Source organism: Cucurbita pepo, chromosome 8 (assembly GCF_057944985.1).
Source record: "Cucurbita pepo subsp. pepo isolate OVF chromosome 8, ASM5794498v1, whole genome shotgun sequence".
Taxonomy (NCBI): Eukaryota; Viridiplantae; Streptophyta; class Magnoliopsida; order Cucurbitales; family Cucurbitaceae; genus Cucurbita; species Cucurbita pepo.
In genome coordinates this window covers 6,495,575-6,516,270 of record NC_141805.1, presented here as the reverse complement: position 1 = coordinate 6,516,270, position 20,696 = coordinate 6,495,575, and the positions used below count along the sequence as shown (strand labels likewise).

The following is a 20,696-nucleotide window of genomic DNA, read 5'->3' as shown; positions in this document are numbered from 1 at the left end:
GAAAACCTCTCCCTAACAAACATGTTTTAAAACCGTAAGGCTGACGGTGATACATAACGATTCCAAACGGATAATATCTACTAGCGGCGTACTTGGGCTGGTTACACTGACATCCATATTTTCATTAATTTGAGGTCTCTACATTTTTCATCAACATTGTCATTTAAAACTTGAGTGTTAATATTACTCTCTTTAATTTTTCGTCATGAAAATTTTGAAGTTAAGGGTTTATTATGATTTCATGCAAGTGACACAGGTGAAACAAGATTTGAGGTTTCAAACATATGCATCGTCAAATTTGTAATAAGACACAAGAATAGACGAACAACGTTGTTCATTAAAAAAAAAAAAAAAACTACGTACCATTATGTTACATTGCATTGTAATGAAACTATAAAAAGATGGTGGAATTCTGAGAAGATTTCCAAACCCATCATAACACGACGTACGACCAAACCGATTATTTAAACACGACATTGAAATGGAAAATTGAAGAAGAAACAAGAAACGGAAATGAAAGGATTTGGTTTCAAGCAGGGCATTGGAAGCCGGACGGAACCTTCTTTCCACAGTAGTTCAACAGCAAGCTGAGGGAAACTGAGAGGTCAATCTTGAGACCCAAGGCTCTGGCCTTCACCGTAGTGCAAAGGCACACAGCAGCTTCCAGGTCAACAAGGCCTTGGATTAGGGTGCAGCATGGGGATTTTGGTGGTGAGCCGATCACTAAGTGCACTAGATCGTCCAGCAAATCGGCGCAGACGCCAAGCTTGAGGGTGTCCCTGGGGCACTTGGGGAGTGATGGTTGCTGCCTTGACGGGGTGGGCTTGTGGGGCTTGGGTGGCGGCGGTGGGCAAGGGACATAGGTGGAGCTGACCATAGTGAAGAAGAGGAGGTGGAGGAGGAGGAGGAGGGCAATGGGTGAAGAGAGCTTGGAAGCCATTGGTGGAGAGATATTGAAGGGTTGGTAGGTTTGTGCGATGGCTTGTAAAGAATTATGAGAAGGGTTAGGGTTTTTATAAATGGGGTTTGGGAATTTGTTGTATTTTAAAACAAAAATTCCTTATAAATTGCTGGATATGAAACATTTAACTCTTTGAGTTACTTTACACTACAAGAAATAATAGATAACATAGCTTTCGAAAACTGCTATCGTAGACTTTTTATAGCGTTTTTTGTCCGTCGTGACAGCCCATGTTATTAAAAGTCTGAGACTTTTTATAGCGTTTTTTTTATAACTATAATAGATGCTATAATAGAGTGACTTATTATAGCGTTTTTTTTGAAAGATGGGTTTTTCAAAAAGACTTTTTATAGCGTTTTTTTTATAACACCCAACTTTTTCAGTTAGTTTATTAACTTTTGAGGAATTGATTTGAGAGATGGGTTTTTAATTAGTTAGTCTTTTTTTAAAATATTATAAAAATGTCAAATGGCCTACAAAATAGACCAAGTGATGTTTGATAATAAGATATCAAATACTTTTTAAAACAAATTATTGTTGGAAAATAATATTTGATAGAATTAAATTTTGTACCAAGCAGGAACTAAAACATGTTATATACCTAATGTCATGTCATGTAAAGTAAAGTAAAGGCATGTTATAGATTATATTATACTAATGATGATGCATGATGAAAGCCATGATGAATACTATGCATACATGTCTCGTATGTGTACTATGACATGAATAAAAGGATAAGTGAAATGATTCTTACTGATTTTAAGTCATTGGGACCTCACACATTTATGTATGTTGTGCATCATGATACATCTCCGTTATGTTAGTACATATGTGTACTTTCGATATTTATGTTCGTCGTGATATCATGTGGGTCTTTCCCTCTGTGGTGTTCAGCGCGTCAGCACATTTAACCCAACGAGTCAAGCCTTAGGGGTATGTAAACGAGTCCATCCTTAACGGTCCATGTGCGCATGTGAGCTGTAATGACCCAAAATTTTCTACTTAATTTAAGGTCGCTACTGTATACGTACCATAAACATTGAATGCGGAAGACTTTATTTGAATTCCATAAAACATAACCTTTATTTTAAAACAAAGTCATGGACTTACAATAAAATGAATAGTTTAAGTTAAAAACATCCTATTCTAGCCCATGTCTAACAAAATAAATACCATTACCCTCTGCATGCGCTTTGGTCTCGAGTTGCGATATCGTCGTCAACCGTACCGGAATGCCTTACCTTAACCTGAAAAATGTAGTAGCATATGGCTTAGTATTTAAAGAAATACTCAGCAAGTGACACCACTATTGGGGTTAAATGCAACAATCACATGCAATGAAATGATGAGACCTATCTTTCGTTTCGTTTTCCCTACGATGCTGTCGTAACGGATAATTTTGGACGTGTACCATATACTCTACACACAGCCCATACGTGCGAGTATGGGCTCACCAGCTAATTCACACACTGCTGGGCCACCTTCCTTATCCGGTGGGCATACTCTGGGAGCCCCTTAGGCCAGACACTCGGTAGAACTAGTAACCATCACAGCAGCGCTATGCAGAGCATAACGATCGTTGTCCTGCCATTGGATGTACGCGTCCGTACCCTCATGATGGGATAGGGGTATCCCTCCCAAATGCATGAGCACACATAATGCATGAGGTCCCAAAACTTTTCCATTTTCATTATCTTTTAATACAACCCCGCTAGCATTATGTACGTATCATATCATTTTTCATATCGCTTCAGATATCGTTCATCATTCATGTCATATCGTTTATCATCCTTCAATTCTCAAATCATACATAATTCTAACGGGGTTATACTTCATGTCATTTATCGTAATTTCATGTCATTCATATCGTGTTGTATACACACAATTTAGGAGACCTAACATAACGTTCTATGCTTTTAACATAACATTTCATCATATACACATCATACCATAACATATTGCATCACAATGTCTCATATCATAAACGAGTCATAACATAAACACTTCATAGTCATATCGTTCTCTAACTTATCATAGCCTTAACGTTCTTTACTTATCACAGACATATCATTACGTTAACGTACCTTAGTCATCTCATCACAAGAACTTAACCTAACGCTATCGTTCTATAAATCTATCACAACAATATCCCTTTCTACCCGTAGCCTAACTGTATTCTTCCATCAATCTCTCTTATCCATATCACTCTGGTATGTAACCTAACGTTAACGTTTCATGAACGTATTTTACTCCTATCGTTACATTTCGTTTTTTGCATCCTTCTCGTATCCTATCTCAAACATATCATTGAACACATCGTACCGTAATTATTATTAAACAATTCACATATTATAACATATACATAACAAATAAGAAGCATATCGATCCACAAAAAATTCACACATATCAATATATATGACACGTGCCGAATCACGGAGCACGTGTCAACAGCAAATATAACCATGCCGATAGTAAGTTCACTTACTTGGCTAGCTTAAATCGTTGCCACTAATATATCTTTAATGAATGTTCGATTCCGTCCTTTGAAATCCGAGTCAACCTATGTGAGCCCAGAAAATCAGTTTCAAGTTTGAAATCTATAAAATTATTTCTCTCATTTACATGGGTCCATTGTTAAAAGTCTTGAAATATAATCAATAATTATATTTTTATTAAAAATCTTATTTTCCATGGTTACTATTGTAGAAAGAAAAGTATATACAACCATTTAAGTTATTCTGAGCTTTACTACTCTCTGTATTTACCATCTGCATTTACCTTTTCCTCTATATTTAGTTTGTGGTTTTTAATTCCCTAATTTTTTTTTTTGTTCCCTATGCCCTTTTCATTCCTCTCATGCATTCTAAATTTACAGTGGATCTCTGTTTCCAAATCTTTCCTTACCTCAATGTTTACTGTTCACAAATTTTCATGGTCATTCTATTTTTAATCTATTCATTTGGCTACTGATATAAATTTAATCTAATATTACTAATGATTTGCTAGAATTCATATGAATGATGGACATTTAGTTTCTAACTCAAAGCTAAACCATTGTAATAATTCAACGAAGATCTAACTATAATTGACTGTGATTTCTAAAAAACAATAGGATAAAAGAAAATGAAGATTTAATATATATCTTATTGATCAGATCTATCTTCACATAAATCTCACATGAATCACAGCTGAGTAAAAAGGCCATTCTCATTTTTTTTCCTCAAGTAAATCTTAAGTTGTTTTTCTATTTATTTTTTTGCAAGGAACTGTTGCTCTGTGGCATGAGGATGAGTTGAGGAGAGATAATTGTGGGGAGGGATGAAAGGTTAGTGGAGAGGGGGAAAGGTTGTTTTTTTTGTTTATTTATTTATTTTTATTATTATTATTATTTTTATAATTATTTTATTTGTTTCTTTCTTTCTTTATTGTTGGGCTATTACATGAGCGGTGTCTGAAAAAGTACCACACATCTAACCTTACCCAGACTAGAAAGAGCTCAATGTCATGTTATATTGTTTTAAAGCTTAGGTCCTATCATGTATATGTTTGTTTGGATTATCTGACCCCAACAGTAGGGTTACTTATTGAGTATTTCTTCAAATACTAGCCACATACTACCCTTATATTTTAGGTAAAGGTAAAGCACCCCTACACATACGACCGTGATTCTAGAATGGTCATAGAAGCTAAGTTATGAGAGTAGTATGCATTGTTTTTCTTCATGGGTAGTTTAGGGTTCTCATCTTCGTACTGGAATCATGTTAATGTTTCTTTTCTAACGTTGATGGTACTTGTTATTTCTTATTTTTAAATTGAATGTGTAAATTCATAGCTTCATAAGAAAGATTCTAATGAGTATTTCGTTGAAGAATCGTACGTGTAGTGACACCTCTCATCCAGGTTAGTGAATATAAGGCATTACCGTAATTTAAAAATAGAGACTATTGTCAACTAATCAAAATTTATTTGTTTATCCTAATAGAAGTTAGGATAATTCATCAAAATTAAAATGATTAATTGAGAGTGACGCACAAATAATCTACTAGTATGATTTGATTGTTCAAAAACTATTTATTGTCTCGCCGACATAATATTTTAATAGATCGAAAATAGAAAGGTTATAATTAAAATATATCAAAAAAAGAAAAAAGATGAACTTGAAAAATTGGAAGGCATCACTCCAAGACAATTTACTTAAAAGAAAGTCAAAGTAATGGACAAGCAAAGAGAGGTGTGTGTCACATCCTAGAACTCCACCAATCAATACATTGCATAATCAAATATAAAAACATTAATTAGTCAATTTAATGACTTTTATTTATTTCTTTTTTTTTTACTCTTAATTTAAACTTTATTCTCCACTTGCAAACCATAAAAAGTCAAACCTTCAAGATTTGATCCATTAAAAAACATTATATTTCCTTTGTTGTTCATTCTTAATCAATCCCAAAAAAATCATATCAACTCTACCAATAGTTTCTCTTTAACTATTCAAATATTGTAGTTTTGCATGTCAATAACTAAACTTAAATTTCTACTATTCATAATTGATGATGGAGAAGTGATGAAATTGCACATTAGAGAGGTAACATTTATCACATGAAAATGATGATGGAGAAGTTCCTAGAGTTATTCCAAGCTTAAGATGTGTGTGTTATTTCTCAATATTCATACTATCATTTCTTTTATTTCTAGCCAACGCCAATTTGGAGAACATGATTAAGAAAAAAGAAAATGGAGGAAGTCGATTTGGAGTTAGTTTTGGAACTATTCCTCGACGAGTAGGATAAAACGAACATCAACTCAAGAAATTTAGTGAACCCTGCACATGTCATTATTATGACTGTTTGCATGTATTATGTGATGCTATGCTATGTTATAAATTACACTATGTTGTATTATGTATTGTTATAAGCTATGCTATAATACGACTATACCATGTTACCATCTTGTGGAATTATATTTATGATATTGATGATATGATGCATAAAACTTCATACACCAAGCTATGTAAATTATGTTAATTAGGGAAGATATGACAATTATTACGGATGCATGACTCACAAACTTTGTATGTCATGAATGAATGAAGGTATGACTTGAATCATAAACTTATTTCATGGTTTTAAGCTATGGGGACCTCATGCATTTATGTGCGTCATTTGCACCAGGATACTTTCCCATTGTGATTAATACGAATACGTACATTACGATATCTATTTTTGTCATGATATTACGTGGGTCCTTTCTCCATGTGGTTTCCGGTAGCATGAGCGTGCATTAACCCGATGAATGAGGCCTAGGGAATATATACATGAGTCTATCTAGTGAGACTATGTGCACGTGCGTGGGCCGTGGGTATAAAAGTACTACACATTCAACCCTGCTCGGACTGAGTTTAAAGTCATGTCATGATGGTTTTATGAAATGATAGGTCCCACCATATTGCATTTGATTGCATTTTTCTTACTTCAACAGTGGGGTTACTTATGGATTATTTCTTAAAATACTAAGTCGCATGTTACTCTTCTTTCTTAGGTACAGGTAAGGTACTCTCGTATGGATGTGATGGCATCGCGGTGAAGGCCATGAGATCAAAGCTAGGGTATTGTGTTCATGTTTGTTTTAGTAGTCCTTAGGTTATATCACGCCATCGCCTTTTTTTTTTTTTTTATCTCATTTAAATTCACATTAGCTATTTTTTGCTATATTGTTCATAGCAATATTGTTTTAATGAATTTATTATGAATGTTTAAGTCCACGACATCGTTTATGAAATATTTTCATAGACTTTTCCACACGTATTAGCCATGTCATGCATGTAGTAGTATCTATATTTGATTAGGAAAATTAGGGTCGTATAGGCCTAGCCTTGTCACTGCCTACAGTACCACAAGTGGCACCATCGATGCCTGTAGTAGTGTCGGTCCCCACTACGACTACCCTAATGTGGGAGACCTTTCGTTTAATAAATATAGACTATGACAACCAAATAACGAGCGTAGGCAACCAACAACCCTAAGATGATGCAAGAGATGAAATAATTATGAAATTGTAAGAGAAACATCCTTTGTATCATCATTTGGACTGTTAAAGATCACGTGTTTGTTTAGATTGCTATCAGCTAATATCTAATTAAATCTTGTTGTAGTTAGGAGTTGATTTAGTTTTAATTTGTTTACTGGTTTGTTACTGCAGATTTCTAGGTAGATTTTTTAATATCTTTTTATATTCTCTCTATATATTTAGACCTTTCTTGGTCTTCATAATACAATTTTCTCCTCAACCATTCAATCACTCATTCTTTCACTAACAAATTGGTACCAAAGCCGTCTTCTTAAGGATCTGTGAGATCAAAATGGAAGGAGAATCCAGTTTTTTAGCTGTTGCACCACCAGTCTTCGATGGAGACAATTATCAAATGTGAAAAGTTCGGATTGAGACTTATTTGGAGGCTTTGGATCTTTGGGAAGCAATAGAAGAGGATTACGAGGTCCCTCCACTTCCAGCAAATCCTATTGTAGCAAAAATCAAAGCACATAAGGAAAAGAAGACAAGAAAATCAAAGACAAAAGCTTGCCTATTTGCAGCCGTATCTCAAATGATCTTCATGCGAATAATGTCTCTCAAAACAAAAAAGGAAATCTGGGATTACCTCAAGGCGGAATATGAAGGAGATGAGAGGATTCGTGGAATAAAAGTCCTGAATTTGATTAGGGATTTTGAGTTTGTTGAAAATAACAATGGCTCTGATACCAACTTGTAGAAAATAGACGCACGCTCTGAAATCAACTTGTTTAAATAACTCTCACGAACCTGTGAAGGAGGTGTCAAGAGGGGAGAGACAAGGGGACAAAAGAAATTATGAAAAAGCTATTTTCTATTACACTGTACACTTTGCTTTCTGTCTCTTGTTCTTGCTCTCTGCCTCTTGCATTTTACAATAAAAACGAATCAATTTATAGGATTTCTAAGATATAAAATTAGCTATCCCATCACCCATTTTCTCCTGGAATGATTCTTGGCCCTTTATATTTTCTTTGGCCTTTTCACTCAAATTTCAAAAGTCTTACTAAGTTTAACAAAATAAAAAAACTACCCTTCTCTTCTTTTTTTCATTTAACTTTATTCCCAACAAAATTTCCCCACATAAACTTCAATGCTCTTGTCGTCTGCCATGCCAATCGTCTTCTTGTATTTGTCAAAAAGTACTTTCGGTAGCGGTTTTGTAAAGATGTCCGCAACTTGATCCTGACTTGCCACATGCAGCAATTTCACGTTTCCTTCCTTCACATGATCTCAGATTAAATTTAATCGAACGTCAATGTGTTTGCTTCTTTCACGGTTTACTAGGTCCTTGGCAAACTCAATTGCTGATTTGTTGTCAACTTGTATTACGGATGCACATCGATGCTTTTGCTCCATCTTACTCAACAAGTTTCTAAGCCATATTGTGTGACACACACATCAAGATGCTGCTACATACTCAACTTCACACGTCGAGAGTGTCACGATCGGTTGCTTCTTTGAAAGCCAAGTAAATGTTGTGTTGCCCATGAAGAATACATAACCCGATGTACCATTACGATCGTCTATGTCTCCGCACCAATCACTGTCAGAGTAATCGACTAACTTGTAATATTCTGTTTTTCAGTAGAATAACCCAAGTGACAATGTTCCTTGGACGTATCGAGAACTCGCTTCAACGCCTTTCAATGTGAATAAATTGGCTCCTCCATGAACCGGCTTATTATGCCAACACTTAATGAAAGATCTAGCCTTGTGCATGTAAGATTGCGGAGGCTTCCCACCAGGCTTCTGTACCTATTTGCATCTACTCGTTCTCCTTCATCGTACTTTGAGAGCTTTGCACCTGGTTCCATTGGTGTAGATACCGGGTTGCAATTTTTCATCTTGTACTTCTTCAAAATTTCCTTTGCATATTTCTCCTGTGATATAAAAATACATGTTTCTCCTTGTTTAACCTCCAAACCGAGGAAAAACTTTAACAAGCTCAAGTCTGTCATCTCAAATTCTCGCGTCATTGTGCTTTTGAACTCTTCTATCATTTCATTTTTGTTGCCTGAGAAGATGAGGTCATCGACATAGAGAGCGACAAGTATCACATCGCCTCCACTCTTCTTTGTATAATGTGAATGTTCGTGGGGACATTGCTTGTACCCGTTCTCCTTGAAGTATGTGTCGATACGAGTATTCCATCCTCATGGTGCTTGTTTCAACCCGTAAAGCGCCTTCTTCAATTTTAGTACCTTCTTCTCTTCTCCAATTTTCACATACCCGGGAGGTTGTTCGAGGTATACTTCTTCTTTAAGCACACCATTCAAGAATGCTGACTTGACATCCATTTGAAAAATCGGCCATTTGAATTGGGCTGCTTGGGAAATGATCAATCAAATTGTCTCCATTCTAGCGACGGGAACAAACACTTCGTCATAGTTGATTCTCACCTTTTGCTTGTATCCCTTCGCAATAAGTCGCGCCTTGTACCGTTCAATCTTGCCTTGAGCATTCATCTTTTTCTTGAATACCCACTTCCCACCTATGGGCTGACTTCCTACCGGTAATTTTGTCACTTCCCATTTGTTGTTGCGATGAATCGGTTTGCCACTTCGTGTCTCGCACCGCCTCTTCAAAGCTGATATTTTCAGCATCTGTCATAAGACATACAAGGTGTACCTCATTAGTTGAGTCATACAAAACTCGCAAACTCCGCATTTTGGGTTGTCGTGGTTCATCTTCATCATTGAAAATTTCTGAGTCTGTTGGTGTAGCAACTGATGATTCTCCTACTTTGATGTTGACATCCGTCAAATTGTTCCAATCCCATTCGCTTGCTTCATTTACTCGCACATTGTGACTCACTATCATCATCTTACTAATCGGGTCAAGTAGCTTGTATCCTTTTGTCTTCCCATCATATCAAATAAAGATATACCTTTTGCTTTTGTCTTCAAGCTTCGTTCTTCGTTGGTCCGGTACGTGAGCATAAGCCACACTACCGAACACTTTAAGGGTGAGAAATTGTAGGCTTTTGTTCGTTCCAAGCCTCTTGTTGTGTTTGATCATCTAACTTTGCATGTGGACATCGATTTTGTACGTAGATGGTGCATTGCACGGCTTCTGCCCAAAATTCCTTCGACATCCTTTTTCTATTAAGCATTGAGATATCCATGTCGAGAATGGCCCGGTTCTTTCTCTCGGCCACACCATTTTATTGAGGGGTGTACGGTGCGGTTAAAAATCACCTTATGCCTTGCTCCTCGCAGTACTCCATGAAAGCCGTCGAAGTATACTAGCCACATCTATCGGATCGTACAGCTTTGATGTGTCTACCAGTTTCCTTCTCCATTATTACTTTGAAATTTTTTAACACCTCGAATGCCTTGGATTTTCCTTTCAGATAGTAAGCCTAAGTTTTCCGTGAGTGATCATCGATAAAGGAAATGAAATACCTATTTTCGCTGAAGGACTCGGGGTTAATTGGTCCACATATATCTGTATTGATCAACTAGAGACGTTAGTTGGAAGGAGGAACGAAACATTTTTTTTCGAGGTTAAGCACTTTTTTACTGCTTTATACACTCCGTTTCTTTGACATTCTATTCTTAATCATCATGCCTAATCATTCCCCAAAAAAGTTTCTTAAAACATGGATAGTTACTCGGATTTTTTTAGCACGTGTTTCAAACGACCCGGTTTAGGATTTCGGTTTTAAGCACTTTTTTACTGCTTTATACACTCCGTTTCTTCGACATTCTATTCTTGATCATCATGCCTAATCATTGCCCATAAAAGTTTCAAAAAACATGGACAGTTACTCGGTTATTTTAGCACGTGTTTCAAACGTCTCGGTTTGGATTTCCGAATTAGGGGTTCGATTTTAAGCACTTTTTTTACTGCTTTATACACTCTATTTCTTCGACAATCTATTCTAAATCATCATGCCTAATCATTCCTCACAAAAGTTTCTTAAAACATGAAAAGTTACTCAGTTTCTTTAGCACGTGTTTCAAACGTCTTGGTTTGAGGTTTCCAAATTAGGGTTTCGATTTTAAACACTTTTTTATTGCTTTATACACTCCGTTTCTTCATAATTCTATTCTAAATCATCATGCCTCCTCATCCCTACAAAAGTTTTGAAAAACATGAACAGTTATTTGGTTTTTTAGCACGTGTTTCAAACGTCCCGGTTTGGAGTTTCTGAATTAGGGTTTCAATCTTAAGCCCTTTTTTATTGCTTTATACACTTTGTTTCTTCGACATTCTATTCTTCATCATCATGGCTAATCATTCCCCACAAAAGTTTCGAAAAACATGGACAGTTTATCGGTTATTTAGAACGTGTTTGAAACGTCCCAGTTTGTAGTTTCCGAAATAAGGTTCGATTTTAAGCACTTTTTTACTGCTTTATACACTCTTTTTATTCAACATTCTATTCTAAATCATCATGCCTAATCCTTCCCCAAAAAAGTTTCTTAAAACATGGAAAGTTACTCGATTTCTTTAGCACGTGTTTCAACGTCCCGATTTGGGTTTTCCGAATTAGGGTTTCGATTTGAAGCACTTTTTTGCTGCTTTATACACTCCATTTCATCAACATTCTATTCTAAATCATCATGCCTAATAATTCCCCACAGATGTTTTGAAAAACATGTACGGTTGCTCGGTTTTTTTAGCACGAGTTTCAAACGTCTCGGTTTGGGGTTTCCGAATTAGGGTTTCGATTTTAAGCACTTTTTTACTGCTTTATACACTCCGTTTCTTCGAAATTCTATTCTAAATCATCATGCCTCGTCATTCCCTAAAAAAGTTTCGAAAAACATGGACAGTTACTTGTTTGAGAATAAGGAGTGATTGATTAGAGATGTAGTGCAAAGACTTGTTCAATGTCAAAATGAAAGGAAAAAGCTTTGCTCTAAATCCGATGGAGAAAGAGCAGATGACCTTTATATCCATAGCTAGTGCTACTAAGATTTGGCACAAAAGACTTGGGCTCTTTCATCATCGAGGTTTGCTTTAGATGCAGTCAGAGAAGCTGGTAGAAAGACTCGCCGACATTAATGATTACATTCCTCTTTGCCGTGCTTGTAATTTTGGGGAACAACATAGGCAACCCTTTCCTAAACATTCGTGGAGAGCCTCGAAAAAACTGCAGCTGGTTCATACTGATCTTTGTGGTCGTCAACGAACACCATCATTAAATGGTAATCTTTATTACATTGTTTTTATTGATGATCTAATGAGAATGTGTTGGATCTTCTTACTCAAGCAAAAGCCAGAAGTTGCGGATGTATTTTGAAATTCAAAGCCAGAGTTGAGAATAAAAGTTGATGCTTGATTCAGACTATAAGATCAGATAATTGCAAGGAGTACATTTAACAGTTTTTGTGAAGAGGCTGGAATTGAACATAAATTGACAGCAGTATACACTCTTCAATAGAATGACGTCAGTGAAAGGAGAAATAGGTTCATAATGGAGATGATATTTCATCTATTGAAGTGTTTAGATGACCATAAAGTATCTTGTGCATCGTTAATGTTGTAGGATGATGCACAAATATGTTTCTCAGTCCTAATGGTGGTTTAATCACACGACATTATGAGAAGAGTATTACTTGAGCATGGTCACATGTATAAAACAATAGGAATATACCAAGAATTCATGAGGCGAATTAGCTTAGCCTAGCCTCGAAATTGGTCTACATGAAGACAAAGAAGGTAGAGAGATTCATCATAGACTTGGATGAAGGTGTTTGCCTCGACCTAGGCTTACTCAGTAAAGCTATTCATCAAGATTTTCTCAACTCGACCAAGGTGGCCTCAACCTAAGTGACTTATTTCTAGCCTCGATGGCTTAGGCCTCGACCTTGACACTAAGATCATCCCTTTGTCATGACTTTCTAATATTGTATGGGTAACAAATTTTGATTTAACTTATTTGATTCGGTTTGGCATTCCTCGTATTTTATTTTTTATTCACTCGTTCCCATTTAGGTCTAGCTTCTTCTTTAGTCTCAAGTTAATGTTTTATGTAACGATCCTAAATTTTTACATACTCAGAGTCGCTACCAAGTCTCATACTTATCTCTTAAATGCGGAATATAACTCTTAGATACTCATCATAAATAACGAAAAATTTAAAACACATTCAGAACACTTCAAACTACTAGAACACATTGTCGGTCTTACGTGTTTCAAATATAACGTTGGAATTTAAAATTAACACAAAACAATTACAAATGGAATAATCTGAATAATGAAATAAAAGCGTCCAATACTCCTATGACTAAGAATTTAAACATGCAACTACCTTATGCACGTACCACAGTATCTATTTTCGATGTCGTCGTCGTCCGTACATGGGCGTTTTGTCTTTACTTGAAAAATGATATGTGGCATACGGCTTGAGTATTTCAAAGAATACTCAGTAAGTGACCCACTGTAGGGGTCATGCTGATGCAAACACATGCAACATGCTCTTGGGATCGAGCTCTAACTCATCTACGATCCAATGTCGAACAAATTGGATGTGTAGTACTTCCTTTACACATGACCAACACATGCGAGCGTGAATCGTCCGGGCGCTCGCCTGGACCCTTTAATCAAGCTAATCTGTAACGACGTCTGGAAGTTAGCGGAACCCCATAGTGTCATGAACTATTCAAACTTGATAGTTTGGCTAATTATCATAGGTTTAATGTATGGAGCACAATTACGAGTATGAACTATTTATTGGGCTGTTTTTCTTGAGGCTTCAACTCTACCGGAGAAAGAAGAGACTTAAAATATAAATATATCTAAGAATAGCTGATCACTTGTGGGTGTATAGAATAAAATGATGTAAAATTCACAAGAATAAGTGCAAGTATACACTATCACAAGTACCAAGTAATAAGTAAATTATCGATTCCACAAGGAACCTATCTTTTTTATTAATTTTTTCGCTGGAAATTGAGTTTTTGGGTAACATTCAAATGGGTGTTGGAGATTTTAACTATTTAAACAAAACTAAAACAGAGTGCTACTGCTGTCGAAAAACAGAAAATTATGAGACAATCAACTATAATGAGGAAGGTTCGGCTAAGAGAGATTAAATAGATAAGTTGTTGAGTTTTGTGGTTGATTTTAGTTCCTTTTAATAGATTCTCAAGCCCACTTCCGAGGGTCATGAATGGTGATTATTTCCATAATCGTTGTAATTTCTATTAACAAGGCTGTAGGAGAAGAATTATTCCTAACCCTTCTATTACCCTTCAAGTCTCCTTGCTATCAAACTAGAGTATTAAAGAGGATTTCATTGCTCCCTCTCTTCTCCCGAACAAGAGAACAACTATGTATGTAAAGTAGCTAATTAAACATACATGTAAATCATTAACAACTCTTTAATAAACTAAAATCATACCGTCAACATACTTAAACTATATAAAACTCTCTCGCCTCCCCTATTAAGTTTAGCTCTCCATACAAACTGAAGTAAACAGAGGAATCTGCATCTTGATCAAGTAAAATTGATGGAATAAGAAAAGAGAATAAGGAAATAGAGAGTTATCCCGGTTTGTTGTCGTTCGTCAATGGAAGTTCCCTTCTCTTGAGCTCTCACGTCCACCTCTTTGCCCTAATCAATCCTTGTTGGTCTCCTTTTCCTTCTGCTGTCAACAGCTGCTGGATTAGGGTTTTCTTCTTCTTCTCTAGTTTCATAGCAGTTCACTGCAGCAGAGGCTGCTGTTGTGTAATTCGATTTTTCTCCCCAAAGTGTGGCTCTCCTTCTCTTAATCTTCCTTTTCCTTTTATATTGAGCATGGGTTCCCCTTTAGGGTTGAAAATGAATAAGTTGTCCACATAGGATGTTGCTCATTGGGTAATCAATGACCCACTTGGACTGCTGACGTGGATTTAAAATTTCCATGTCATCCCCCATTTGTTTCCAAATTTGCTACTCCCACGTGGTTTAGCATAAATGTCTGAAATTTTACCACGTAACTCAATTAAACATACAATTAAGATCGATTTACGCAAAATCATATTTTTTTTCATGTTGGACCGCAATAAACGATTTCATGCTCACTATGTAGAATAAATGAGGTAAAAAATGAGTAAATTGTGAATAAGAGTGCAATATTAACTACAAAAGAACTTAATATGACTCTACTATTAGAGAGTTATCAGTAGCTCAACAATCCTCACATTTGTGCCGATCAAGGTAGGTCTTAAACAAAGATACTCTAATTTTTCATACGTTAATAATTCCGCCTACGAAATGGCTTTAATGTTGGCTTGGTTGAATGACTTGTATGATGTACGAATGACGAATTTTTCATGATTGTTTGATGCGTTTTGTGGTAGGTTATGTTTATGCAATGATACAAGATGTACTATAATATGATTATGTCATGTTATGGAACTATGTTGTGATGTTAATGTCGTATGATGCATGAACCTCCATATATTACCCTACATAAACTACGATATCATGTACGTCGTGATATTATGCACGCTCCTTTCCCTCCATAGCTTCTGCCAACGTGAGTGTAAGCTAGCCCAACAAGTAGACTTAGAGGATACGTATACGAGTCTGCTAGTGGATCTATGTGTGCATGTGTAGAGAAATATTACACATTCAGCTCTATCCAGACTGAAAAGTAGAGATCGTTGCATGTATTTCCATTTTTCGACTGCCACAATGTGATTATTTACTGAGAATTTTTTTTAAATTATAAAACCAAGTGCTATTTTTTTTAGATGAAGGCAAGACAACCATGTAGGGTCACTATATAGGCTATGAGAATGAAAGTATGATAGTTGCATTTTCTATTCAAGTTATAGCCCTTAGGTTAGATATCAAAATTAGTTACTTAACATTAATGTTTCAAATGTTAATGTTGACAAAAAAATATCGAAGTCTCGATTTTATGGAAATGTCAATATCAATAGATAATTTTGAAAAAATATATATATATCAAACAAAAATACTAATAAATTAAATTAATAAAAAAAAAACCTATTTTACAATTTTAAATATATTAAAATACTTATTATTGACTCGAGATAAAAGAGGCATATGATGATGTAATTAATATGAATTTTAATGGTTAACAATTCAAAAATTATGAAAAGGTTGTAATAAATAATTATTGAAAAAAAAAATTAATTGCCCAGCTGAGTGAACCACGAATTATTCATCATCTTTTTCAAAATTAAAATTAAAGTTTGATCTATAAATAATTAAATAAAAAAAGAAAGAAAAGAAAAAGAAAAATGTAGCAATTATCTCTACAATTTGCTTTTCATTGACCAAGAGTATTGACACGGACCATTGTTTTTTTTTCATTAGTATGTCGATATCTAATATTGTCAACCAAATCCACTTTTTAACCATATCGTATAAAATTGACCTTATATTTTATAAAAATATCAACACATAATATTAATAATAACCCTCTTCCTCGTTTAAAATAGTAAATTCTTATGCGACGGTTTAAATATTTTCATAAATTTTTCAAAAGTTCCCATGGGCTATGAGATCTCACGTCGGTTGAAAAAGAGAACGAAACATTTCATAAAATAATGTAGAAACATCTCTCACAGACACATTTTAAAACCGTGAGACTGACGGCGATACGTAACGGGCCAAAGTAGATAATCCCTGCTAACGGTGAGCTTAGGCTATTACAAATGGCATTAGAGCCAGACACCGAGCGGTGTGCCAACAAAGATGCTGGCCCCCAAGGGGGTGGATTGTGAGATCCCACGTTAGTTGGAGAGGAGAACGAAGCATTCTTTATAGGAATGTGAAAACCTCTCCCTAACAAACATGTTTCAGAACACTTCAGACTAATAGAACACATTGTCGGTCTTACTTTTTTCAAAATATAACGTTGGAATTTAAAATTAAAACAAAACAATTACAAATGGAATAATCTAAATAATGAAATAAAAGCGTCCTATACTCCTATGACTAAAAATTTAAACGTGCAACTACCTTACGCACGGGCCACAGTATCAATTTCTGATGTCGTCGTCGTCCGTACATGGGCGTCTTGTCTTTACCTGAAAAAATGATATTTGTTACACGGCTTGAGTATTTCGAAAAATACTCAGTAAGTGACCCACTGTAGGGGTCATGCTGATGCAAACACATGCAACATGCTCTTGGGATCGAGCTCTAGCTCATCTAGGAGTGACCTCCAATCTCGAACAAATTGGATGTGTAGTACTTCTTTACACATGACCCGCACGTGCTAGCGTGAATCCTCCAGGGGCTCGCCTGGACCCTCTAACGACGTCTGGAAGTCAGCGGAACCTCATAGTGTCATGAACTATTCAAACTTCATAGTTTGTCTTATTATCATAAGTTTAATGTATGGAGCACAATTGCGAGTATGAACTATTTATTGGGCTGCTTTTCTTGAGGCTTCATGTAGCGCTCGAGTATTTAAAAAAAAAAAGGGAAAAAAAGAAAAAATAAATTAGGTCACAATAGAGGCAAACCAGTCATTTTGCCCTTATTACTTAAGGGGTCTCTTTTGGCTGAGACATAATTTGGAAAAGAGAAAAAAGAGGGGAGAGGAAGAAGAAAGAAGAGGGAAGAAGATTAAGGTTTTGAGGAAGGAGGAGGAGATCGGATCTGAATGGACGCCGGAGATTCGAGTCCCCAATCTAAACCGTCAATAGTCCGAGGCAAGGTGCTCTAACGAATTGCACCTTCCTATTTCGTCAAAACGTCCAAGAACTTCAGGTTAGTCCATGAGTGTCTAGATCGAGAAATCATTAAGATTTTCGGGTGTTAGTGACATTTTGTGTTGATCCTTGGACTCTTACCCTCAACAACGCTATCTGGTTAAGTTCTGGAGTGAAGGCGGCCAAGATTGACGTTCGAATCGGAGTTTCAAGAAAACGTGATTTTTGGTAAGAACTCGTATTTTTTTCTCCGAATTCGAACTCAAATAATAAGATCTGTGATTATTAGAAAATTTTAAGAAAATTGTTTCGAAGGAGTAGAATATGAGATCTACAAGTTTCGTGAAGAAAATTTGTCGAATCGGATTACAAATTGGAAGATAAAAAGTCGAAAGAAAATAGATCGAAACGTGAAGAGACCTGGAAAATGAAAAAAAAACGCAGGAGAGAGGGTGGAGGCCGCCACGCGTCGGCCGGCAACAGAGGAGAGCGGCAGAACCGGTGATCGACACGTGTTGATCACCGGCTGGTGAGGCACGACCTCACCCGACAGGACACGCGTCAGGCTCGTAGACTTGGCCAGCCCGACCCGCGCCGCACGTGAAGCACCTGACCCGGTGCCTCTGACCTGCTCCTACGCGGGGAGCAGCGCGTGCGGCACCCGCGCGTAGTGACCCTCCACGGCGAGCGTGAGGCACCGATTTTCTTCCTGTTCGGTCTCTGTTTGCTTGTTTTCCAATCCAATTTTGATGCTGACCCTATTATTATGTGAATTAGGACTTGTGAAGAAAATTTCAGATTTGTTGGAATCCATTCCGTCAAGAAAACTCGAACTCGGGAAGGCACGCGTCAACCAAGTAAGTAGCCATTTGGATTCCCACGAGCAGTACTTGTAGGAACCGCTAGGAACAAGCATGCATGCTACCACCTATGAAATTAGCTAGTGGGACTTAGCATAATAGTATAGAAACTGCGAATATGAGATGATTATGGAAATTTAGATACGAAATGTGTATTAAATCTGTTTTGATTTAGAGTCTGATAATGTATGTATGCATGAGGAGGTTGGGAAACTTGTGAAATCTGCGCTCCGGATAAAGATGGACGTTATCTTCCCGTTGAGCATGTTTGTTAATATTGCATGAACTGCTGTGTGTTAACTCTTATGCATGATGATTGCTTGTGTATCTTTCTTGATGAATAGAAAGAAATTATGAGCTTAGATTAGGGTGCTTGTGACTAAGTAGGCTAGACGGGACCCTTGATTGGGGAACTCTAGAATACCATGCAATTAGACCTGCAAAATGATTACTGGCAGATCCAGAGCCCAGAATTCCAAACCAGATAGGTTTGTGAGACCAGGCACGAGAATCCTAGAGATACACGAATCCATGTCTAAGCCACCAGGTTCCACCCTAGAAAGAATAATAGGTCACCACGGTAACTATAGGTAGCCCGCTAGAGTTGAGCAGTGTAGGTAGTGTCATCAGAACCTCACTTCCCTCTCTCCTCCGATATGTACCGTCGAGACAGAGCTCCGGTCCGGTGATCGTTGAGCTTAGCAGATCCGGATACGGAAGTGTGACAGGTGCCCAGACCTAGTGGTGATAGCTAAGGGGTCTTCTGAACAGGACTCCTGGGCCGTAGAAACCCGTCCCTGAGCGGGGGACGTGGAGCCACATAGGATGACTCAGTAGCTGACCGACACACAGGGGGTCGCACTTCGTTTAATGGATGTATGGTCCCGTGTGAGGGTCGTCAGTTAACCTCCATAGATGATGTTCAAAGAGAGTCACATTTTCAAATCCAGCCATACAATCCCCTCAGATTTACTTATGAGGTCGCACCTCACCTCAGGACACTGATCATTTCACTGGCTAAGATGGGCAAGCCTCCTAAGATACAGAAAAGAGAGTTGCAGCTTAGATCACTCTCCTTAGAAACCCGAGAAAGACCGTGGTTACCCACCAAGATAAGGATGCGAAAAGAGCCTACAAGTAGCCTGCTTACTGAGTATTTTTATACTCATTCCTTTCTACTCTTTTTTTTCAAGTGAGTGATGTCATGGATCGGGGCGAGAATGCATGCTGAATCTTAATGCCACAGAGGAGTGTCCTTGGGCATCTAGGAGTCTGTGCATAATTTTGTTAAATTTGTCATGCATTGCATGTAAATCATTTCCAAACTTTTCTTACTTGAACACCTTGTTTTGGATTTTAAACCTTTTACGTAATTGCAAAAGTTTTTTTTTTTTTTTGAAATCTCGTCTTCTCTATTTGTTATTACACGATTTCATTGCATTGTCTAATGGTCAAGCCCTAGATTTCGAGATACAAATTTTGGGCTGTGACACTTCAACTATACCGGAGAAAGGAGGGACTTAAAATATAAATATATCTAAGAATAGCTCAACAATCCTCACATATGTGCCGATCAAGGTAGGTCTTAAACAAAGATACTCTAATTTTCCTTACGTTAATAACTTCGCCTACGAAATGGCTTTAATGTTGGCTTGGTTGTATGATGCACGAACCTCCATATATTACACTACATAAACTACGATATCATGTACGTCGTGGTATTATGCACGCTCCTTTCCCTCCATAGCTTCTGCCAACGTGAGTTTAAGCTAGCCCAACAAGTAGACTTAGAGGATACGTATACGAGTCTGCTAGGTGGATCTATGTGTGCATGTGTAGAGAAATCTTACACATTCAACTCTATCCAGACTGAAAAGTAGAGATCGTTGCATGTATTTGAATTTTCCGACCGCAACAGTGTGATTATTTACTGAGTATTTTTTTTAAATTATCAAACCAAGTGCTATTTTTTTTAGATGAAGGTAAAACAACCATGTAGGGTCACTATATAGGCTATGAGAATGAAGGTATGATAGTTGCATTTTCTATTCAAGTTATAGCCCTTAGGTTAGATATCAAAATTAGTTACTTAACATTAATGTTTAAAATGTGGAAGTCTCGATTTTATGGAAATGTCAATATCAATTGATAATTTTGAAAAAAAAAAATATATACAA

At 36.7% G+C, this 20,696-nt stretch overlaps 1 pseudogene; it reads right to left on the bottom strand.

Annotated features, from left to right (window-relative positions):
• Positions 1–365: 365 nt before the first annotated feature.
• LOC147791444 (14 kDa proline-rich protein DC2.15 pseudogene) lies at positions 366–940 on the bottom strand (annotated as a pseudogene).
• Positions 941–20,696: the final 19,756 nt, after the last annotated feature.